This window comes from Pholis gunnellus, assembly GCF_910591455.1.
Source record: "Pholis gunnellus genome assembly, chromosome: 19".
NCBI lineage: Eukaryota > Metazoa > Chordata > Actinopteri > Perciformes > Pholidae > Pholis > Pholis gunnellus.
In genome coordinates this window covers 3,306,688-3,314,889 of record NC_136546.1, presented here as the reverse complement: position 1 = coordinate 3,314,889, position 8,202 = coordinate 3,306,688, and positions in this window count along the sequence as shown.

The window sequence follows — 8,202 nt, the reverse complement described above, 5'->3', positions numbered from 1 at the left end:
AATTCTCAAATACTTGAATATTTACTTGTGCATGTGTAACCACAACATTAATTTTCTTGAGAAACAAAGACATACATTTAAAATAACAAAATAGTTGTAGTGTGTTAAGATGCATACCAAACCACTCAAAATAGATGACACGTCAGCGTGGGTGTGTGTCCTGGGTGTGTGACATTCTCTGTGCTACTGTGCAAAACCTTTTGACTAGATGTTAAAACGATCAATCCCCACCTAATTACCATAATTTATACAAAAGTCACCAGTCCAATTAGATGAGATATGCTACATTCTGTTTGCATGTGATATGAGGTATATTATACTGTGTGTGTCCTTGCAATTTCAAAGACATTTTTTTTAATTAACAATTTAATGTTTACTAAAAGGCTAATATAAAATATACTGCACTTATAGAAATGCAATGACAAGAACCTAGCTACTGCAAAAATGTACAATAAAATGAAGACTCTGAGGCTACATCCACACTAATATAAGTTTTAAAACAAAATGATCTCAGTCCACACAGGCGTTTCAGCATCGTTTTCCAAATAATCTCCATCCAACTGAAAAAGAATATCACGTGACTATTCACGTACACTGGGCATGTGGGTGCCGGTGTAAACAATAAGTAGATTGGTTGTTTGATTAAAAAAATAATATATATAATATATATAAAGAAATATTGTAGTCTTTAATAATTAAAGGTCGTGCTTGATACTTAAGATCTTTCTCTAAAATCTTCTATGAACTCAAATAAAAAAACTTCATTTTAGAAGTTTTATTTTTCAGACTTAATTACATTACTGTGTCTTGCTCTCTCTCTCTCACATCAAATGTATTTCAAAATTAACACTTACACATAAAAGTTTACTAGATTATGGGTCAATATATTTGGTCAATGCGTCTCTCACTCGTTCCCTCACGGTTTCATTGTTGTCTGTTTTCACACTCGTAGCTCTGGTGGTGGCTGAAGTATGTCGTAATGGAGAGCAATTACTGCTTTTGTTTCTTTACAGTTTATGTGTGTTAACTTTACAACAGTTGTGCAGAACAAAATAAGCACTGATAAGGAAAGGAAAGTCCTCCGTTTTGTGTCTTCCTCAAAGCTGCAAACCGTGACTTCAGACGTCCGCTCTGCCACTCACTAATTGCTTCAATAACAGCTGCTTCCTCCGCAAAAATGAAGACTTTAAGTGCACAACAGCTGTTAGTAAAGACAACAAGGTCAGCAACACCTATAATCAGTTGTTCATGTTTTGTGATCTTCCGGGAAAGGGTCACGTGATAGGGGCGTGATGAATCAGGGAAGGACACGTCATGACTGCTAAGAACCAATCAAGTAGCGAATGCGGGTGTCTACGTCATCGTTTCCAAACTTATGCGTTTACGACCGTCCACACTAGGAGGTAACCCCGGAGTTTTCAAACGTATCCGTCCTCGGGAGCGTTTTCAAACGTATCTGTTTTCTGTGCTCTGGCCTAGTGTGGACACTCAGTGTAAACCAGTGGCGGGCCGTGGATTTTATACCTGGGCCTTCAGTGCTGTTCTCCACTTCTAATAACCTCATTATGACGTCACAGCTACGGGTTATTATTTGTTTCGTGTAAAAGCCGCATATTCACATAACACTGCAATATTTGACAAATGAAATAAAATGTGCAGATACATGAATACGAGCATGACGGGACGCTGCGTCATTAACGGACAATACAGTCCAAATCAATGTAACACAATGACAAACTCACAAGAGCAGTCGCATATATTCATATGACAACAAAGCAACAAATCAATCCAGCAGACCTGCAGCGGATCCACGCATTCCACCACACAAGCACGAGCCATTCAAATACCATTCATAAAAACGCCACGATAGACAAATGAACAGTAGAGGTAAACAAACGAAGTTCACTTACCAAATGCTGTCTATGCTGACAAAGAGTTTAATCCCAGTACATCAGTTCCAGTAAGAAGTCCAACCGGATCCGCCGCTGGTCGGTTGTCCGTGGTCCGCCGCTGTTCGGTCGTCGTCTTCGACCTACGTTCGGTTGTCTTCCGCTGCCGGTCGCTTGTCCGTTTTCCGCGGCCGGTCGGTGGTCCGTTTTCCGCCGCAGTTCGGTGGTCGCCTTCGACCACGTTCGGTGGTCGTCTGCGGTTGTGAGTTGTAGATCCACTCGAGTCTCTCGAAAAGTACCGACGCTCAGTTAAAATGAAACACATTCCCAGCCATAACATGTGCAATGCTTCTGACGCTGCATACAAATCCTTTTCCTGGCTGGTCAGGGCTGCTAGCTGTGGGGTCATTTCTTACCGTCCAGTTTGTTCAGAAATGTCCTTCTTGAGAAAAGCGTTCCCAGTAACTCCGCCACTAAATCCGTTTCTCCTCCTTCCGCCATTTCATATTAAAAAAACAAAGCTAGGTAAAATGTATTTCAAATATTTCCACTTGAACTCTGTCTGCTACAAAGCTCTGCTAGCAATCATGTTTCGCGGGCACATAGTCACGTGCCCGCCCACTGACCAATCACAGCACACTCTGCACCTTGCTGGCAGAGAGGCATCTGGACTCAAAGCTGACATAACTAGGCCTGCAAACTGCTCTGGTGGGGCCATGAATCCCAAACTAAAGATCTGATTGGTTGAATCAACAATATCGTCCCCATTCAATTTAAACTGCACATGGCAGCACTGGGTGAGTCTGCAGGCTGGGGCCTCTCTTCTTACTAGAGACACAGAGGTGAAATCTGATTGGATAAAAGCTCTACTTAAAACAAGCTGCACTGGAAGCAGAGCAACTGAGGAGCACAGTAGCTGTGCAATGAGAAAATAAGATAATGGGAAAAATATTTTTATAAATTATAATACATATAAGAAAAAATTAAATGTATTTAAGAAAAAATATTAAATTATAAAATAGCTATAACTTTGTGATTCTGTTTAGGCCAGCAGAGAAGGCTTTGCAGGCCCTGACGGCCCGCCACTGGTGTAAACGTAGCAAAAGATGTGAGTCTTCAAATGGAAACGTAGTAGTGTGGATATGGCCTAAAATGTCATGAATCTGTCACAGCTCTGCCACTACTATCCTGTTTTGTCCATCTCTCACTCACCTAATCAGTTTATTCAGTGCACCTGTCAGTCACGCCCACCTCATCAGCTCATCACTCTCACCTGCTCACTCTGCTGCACACACTATTTAGACCTCAGTCTCACACACACTCACTGCCAGATCGTTCTCCGCTTTCATGCAAGACCTTCCAGTATTTCCCTTTGGACTGATTCCCCGTTACTGACCCTGCCTGTTCTGGACTACCCCGCCTTGCCTCTGCCCCGGTAATTCACCCAGCCTTCTGTCCCCGACCACGAGAACCAGCCGCTGTCCTCCTGTGTATGTTCTACCTGTTGTGTGTACCGAAGGAAATAAAGCTTCGATCCAATCTATCCCTGGTGTTTGTCGTACTGCTCCTGGGTCCTTACTACACCCGTTACAGTATAGATCTGGCCATAACATGGATCCAGCAGACGGCACCACGGCGTGGGCCCGGCTCGAGGCGATCGAGAAAGCGATGCAGCGAACCGAGACCATGGTGGTCACCAACACTGCCGAGGTTCGCCACAACCTGGCGACTCAGAACCAGATTTTCACCTCTTTCATTGACCAGGTACAGCAACTCACGGCAGCCACAGCTCCGACCAACGCAGCGGCGGCACCGCTACCTGCTCCGGTTCCCTCGGGAATGGATCCAGCAGTTTCTACGGTGGTCTCGGAGGCCCGGGTGGGGGAGCCTGAACATTACGCTGGGTATCCTGAGGGTTGCAACGCATTCCTGACGAACGGTTCCATCCTGTTTGCATTGCAGCCCCGCGTTTACCATCAACCACCTGACGGGGAGAGCTCGCCTGTGGGGAACGGCAGAATGGAATCGCCGTACTCCTGCCTGTGCTTCCTTCCAGTCCTCCGCCGAACTACGCAAGTTGTCTCCACGGGACCGGACGTCACCGGAGGGCTAATGAGGCTCTAGCAGGGCCACCGATCTGTCACGGACTATGCCATTGATTTCCGGACCCAGGCACGATTAAGTTCTTGGAACATGGATGCCCAGTGTGACGCGTATCTGCTCGGTCTAGCGGATTACGTCAAGGATGAACTCATCGCGTTCGAGCTACCCACATGTCTGGATGGACTTATCCAGGCAACCGAGTGGATCGCCGCATCCAGGTCAGACGGCTGGCAAGGCGGGTCAACAGTCAAGCCAGGGGCAACCTCCTCGCTTTCCTCGTGCTACAGTTCTGGAGTACACGCCGACGCAGCCGCTTCCTCAAGAGAGCGAATCCATGCAAGTGGGATGTACTGGACTATCTACGGAGGAACGTGAGCCGCGCCGACAGGGAAATCTCTGCATGTACTGTGGCCAGGCGGGGCATTTTGCTCACAATTGCCCGTTAAAAGCCAGGGCTCACCAGTAAAGGAGGAAGTACTGGTGAGCCGAGCATTTTCCCGACCCTCTGCCTGTCCACGACCACTTTTCCACGCCCAGCTACTATTAACCAGGGGCTCCCATACTATTTGACAATTTCCACCTTCCTGGATTCTGGAGCAGATGCGTCCATTATGGACGAGGAACTCGTTACACAGTTGGGGATCCACCGGATACCTCTTCCCCAGGCTGTCCCAGCCAGTGCCCTGGACGGTCATCTTCTGGAGACAGTGACGCACCAAACCATTTCGGTCCACATGCTGCTGTCCAGCAACCACCACAAGACCATCAGCTTCCACATCCTGCAAACCCCTCGCATCCCCCTCATTCTGGGATACCCCTGGCTGCGTTGACATAATCCTCACATCGACTGGACTATGGGGGCTTTTCGGGGTTGGAGCCAGTCCTGTCATCTAGTCTGCCTGAAGCAAGCCATGAGGTGCCGCGCTCACCAATTCCACGCCTGAACTTACAGGGGTTTCCGCAGAGTACTTGGACTTTAAAGAGGTTTTCAACAAGTCCAGGGCCATGTCTCTGCCTGCCACCGTCCGTATGATTGTACCATCGACCTCCATCCTGGTACATTCTAAGGGTGGGAACGTACTTTATTCCCTGTCTGCTCCTGAAAGAGAAGCGATGGACAATTATATTAACGGCTCCCTGGCTTCCGGTATCATACGCCCCTCATCCTCTCCCACAGGGGCTGGGTTTTTCTTTGTTTGTGGCACGAAAGCAAATGAACCAACCACATGATTGTATGATAGCATATATGTGATTTTAGCACTATTTCAAAAGCTAAACTACTAATAAATCTATGTCCACGTCAGGGTGGGTATTTTCCCTAATTAATAGATCAAAAGATGTTAAAACTCCTGTGCTTGTATCCGACTCTGTGTACTTGGTCAGTTCATTAACCTCCTGTCTCCGAGAGCCTCCTTAGGAGGGGGCTAGAGGGTGGTGACAGAGTACACACATGTAGTACAAATCACTTCTGAGAACGAATTAAATATTTCAAAAACCTACATGACGAAGAAATTCTGATAAAATGGACCATGTAACCTATTTTAATCACTCAAAAACATATATATATATATATATATATATATACACAAAGTACTTCAAGATACTACAAGTACTACCACAATTTCACCTCTTTTTTGCCAGGAGAAGGCGAGCTACGTTCTCTGTTACCGATCCCAGGCGCGACCTACATCACTTTCACAGACAAAGCGCATATCAAAGAGCACGAGGTCAACACACTGAATCCAACCATATCTTTCAAATTCTTCTCCTTCAAACCATTAAAAAGTTACAATTATTGTCCCCCAGATATCAACACAGCCCATCAGCATGAAAATTTAAACGCTTCGTACCATTAGAAGTTTTTCTAGGAATGGGTAGTCTTTCAGTTTTGGCCAATGGGTTTGACCCTTGGGGGCGCACCACGGTTTTCGATTATTTTATTGGCTTAAAATTCTGTCAATCAACTCAAAGAACGTATCACTACACTTCTCACTGTCTTCCGCATTCAACGCCGTGTCACATGCGCAAATCGTCAATCACAAGGCTGTGTGGGGTTAAATGGAAGTCTGTAAAACTGAAATTCAAACGAAAATGAGCCATGTTTTACAGGTTTATATAGGGCCCAGGCTCTCATAATGATGCCAAACTGCTGTATTAGATAGATTGAACACTATTAGTGATAAAAGAAGTGAAATATATAGTTATATAGAAGTACAATAAAACAGCTATAAGTGCTGCTTCCAAAATCAGAATTGACGTTGGCTGACCTCAGCTGACCTGTAAACAGGCCTTGATTTCTCAGGCATACTTCACTCTATCAAGCCAATTTTGTTTTCTACAGACCCCTAACCTGTTACCTGTACTATGACTTGTGAGGGTTGATTTGGGTGTATCTAAGTCATTTCAAATCGAGCAAATTAATAAAAGTGCATTTTTTTCAGGCGAACCTGAACATTTTCAATTTGAGCTGTGTATTATATTCATCCAGCATTTACCAGTAACATATACACTGATATGAACAGATCTCACAAGTGTTAGTGTTATACTGCCATTGAAATTATTCAAATAGACCTTGTAGTTAGAGAGATAACCCCCTTTGAGTATGGGTATGACAATTTTGAGCAGAGGCCTCAAAATAGGGCTAGGGTTCAAGAGGTTTTAAAGGTGCTATGTCTAAGATTTAGGCAAAAGTGTAGTTAAAACATGAAAAGAAATACTTTCTATATCAACATGTGTAGAGGTTACAGTGTTGAGGTTATGTCAGAGATGTCTATGTGTTGTGTTTCAGCAATATATACTAAAATTAGCATTGCTAATACACTAGCCCCTACCCATCCTGTCTTCTAATACCATTTGTGTCTGGAGAGGCGAAAGTGAGTCACTGTAGGGCTATGCTGCCCTCAGTCCAGTCCAAGAAATAGAGCTGCACCGATAGCATGTCAATAATACGTCCAGGGTCCTTGTGAGTGTTGTTTGTTTATTAGATTAAATCCAAAGTGGCAGAAACAAGAAAGCAACACACAAACAACCAATCCCGGACACAAAAACACGAAAAAAAACATCACCATCCTCCAACTAGATACCAATGAACATTGTGAACCTAGCTCCAGCGGCGTCCCCAGGAACCCGAAGCAGAAGACGATGGATGGATGGATCTAAAGTGTTTGCAATCAGTTTACTGTCTTCTTTCTCTGAAGGTTTTAATGTAGCTGCATTGTTGGGCCACTTTCAGATGTGGTATTCATTCCTGAATCCAAAACGTTCTCAATGCATCATATATGTCAATGAGTTTGCTACAAACAAATGTATTCAAAATGGAATGAATTACAAGGGACTTGTTTTAAAATAGTTTGTATGAATTTTCAGCTGTTAAAAGTAAATAATGGAGATCATTACATTAAGTTTTCCACATACTGGGACAACAGACAAGGAGCCAGGAAAAATATTTGATGAAGCACATGGTGTGAAAGATGCCATTTTTATTATGAAAGAAACATGTATTTCATAGCAGGGGTGCATGTAAGCAGTAGATTCTGGTTCCTTGCTCTTACATTCTCATTAACCAATAGTTCTTAGACAGGTTACAGGCTTTTCAAAACTGCCACACGGATTTACTTTTACCAGACAAAAAAAGTGATCAGTTTCATTCTGAAAAGTCTGCTTTTGAAAAACCAACATGGCTCTAGTTGGCATCCTCTACTTTTTCCTTCACTTCTAACAAAACTTCAATCAATTCTAGTTTATTCACTCCAAACCAGTTGATGGAAACATGCCTGCTGTTTTTTTGTGTGACAAAAGTTAGCTTCAAAGTTGCTAGATAATTAAATTACAACACGGCTACTGTCAGAGGCAGGCTTTGGAAACACCTGCCTGAGAAGGTCTTTGGAACTTTGGAAAGGATTTTGCAAACCAATCTTTAATAAAGTTTTCAAAATCACATCCTTGTGTGTGTCATGTTGTACCAGTAATTAATCAACTTTTTAACGATAAAAGAAATGTGAACAACAGACTTTCATTGATTAAGTATTTCAAAGGATTTATGCAACGCAGTTTTTATACTTTTACATCAGGCACAGTACAGTCTATAGAATAGTGTGTGTATATTGTGCATACATATTTGTGTATGTTTTTTCATGTGGATGTTCCATACATTTTCATCATAGACACTTCTACACAATACATACTGTGTTTCAGCACAGCTAACGACGAG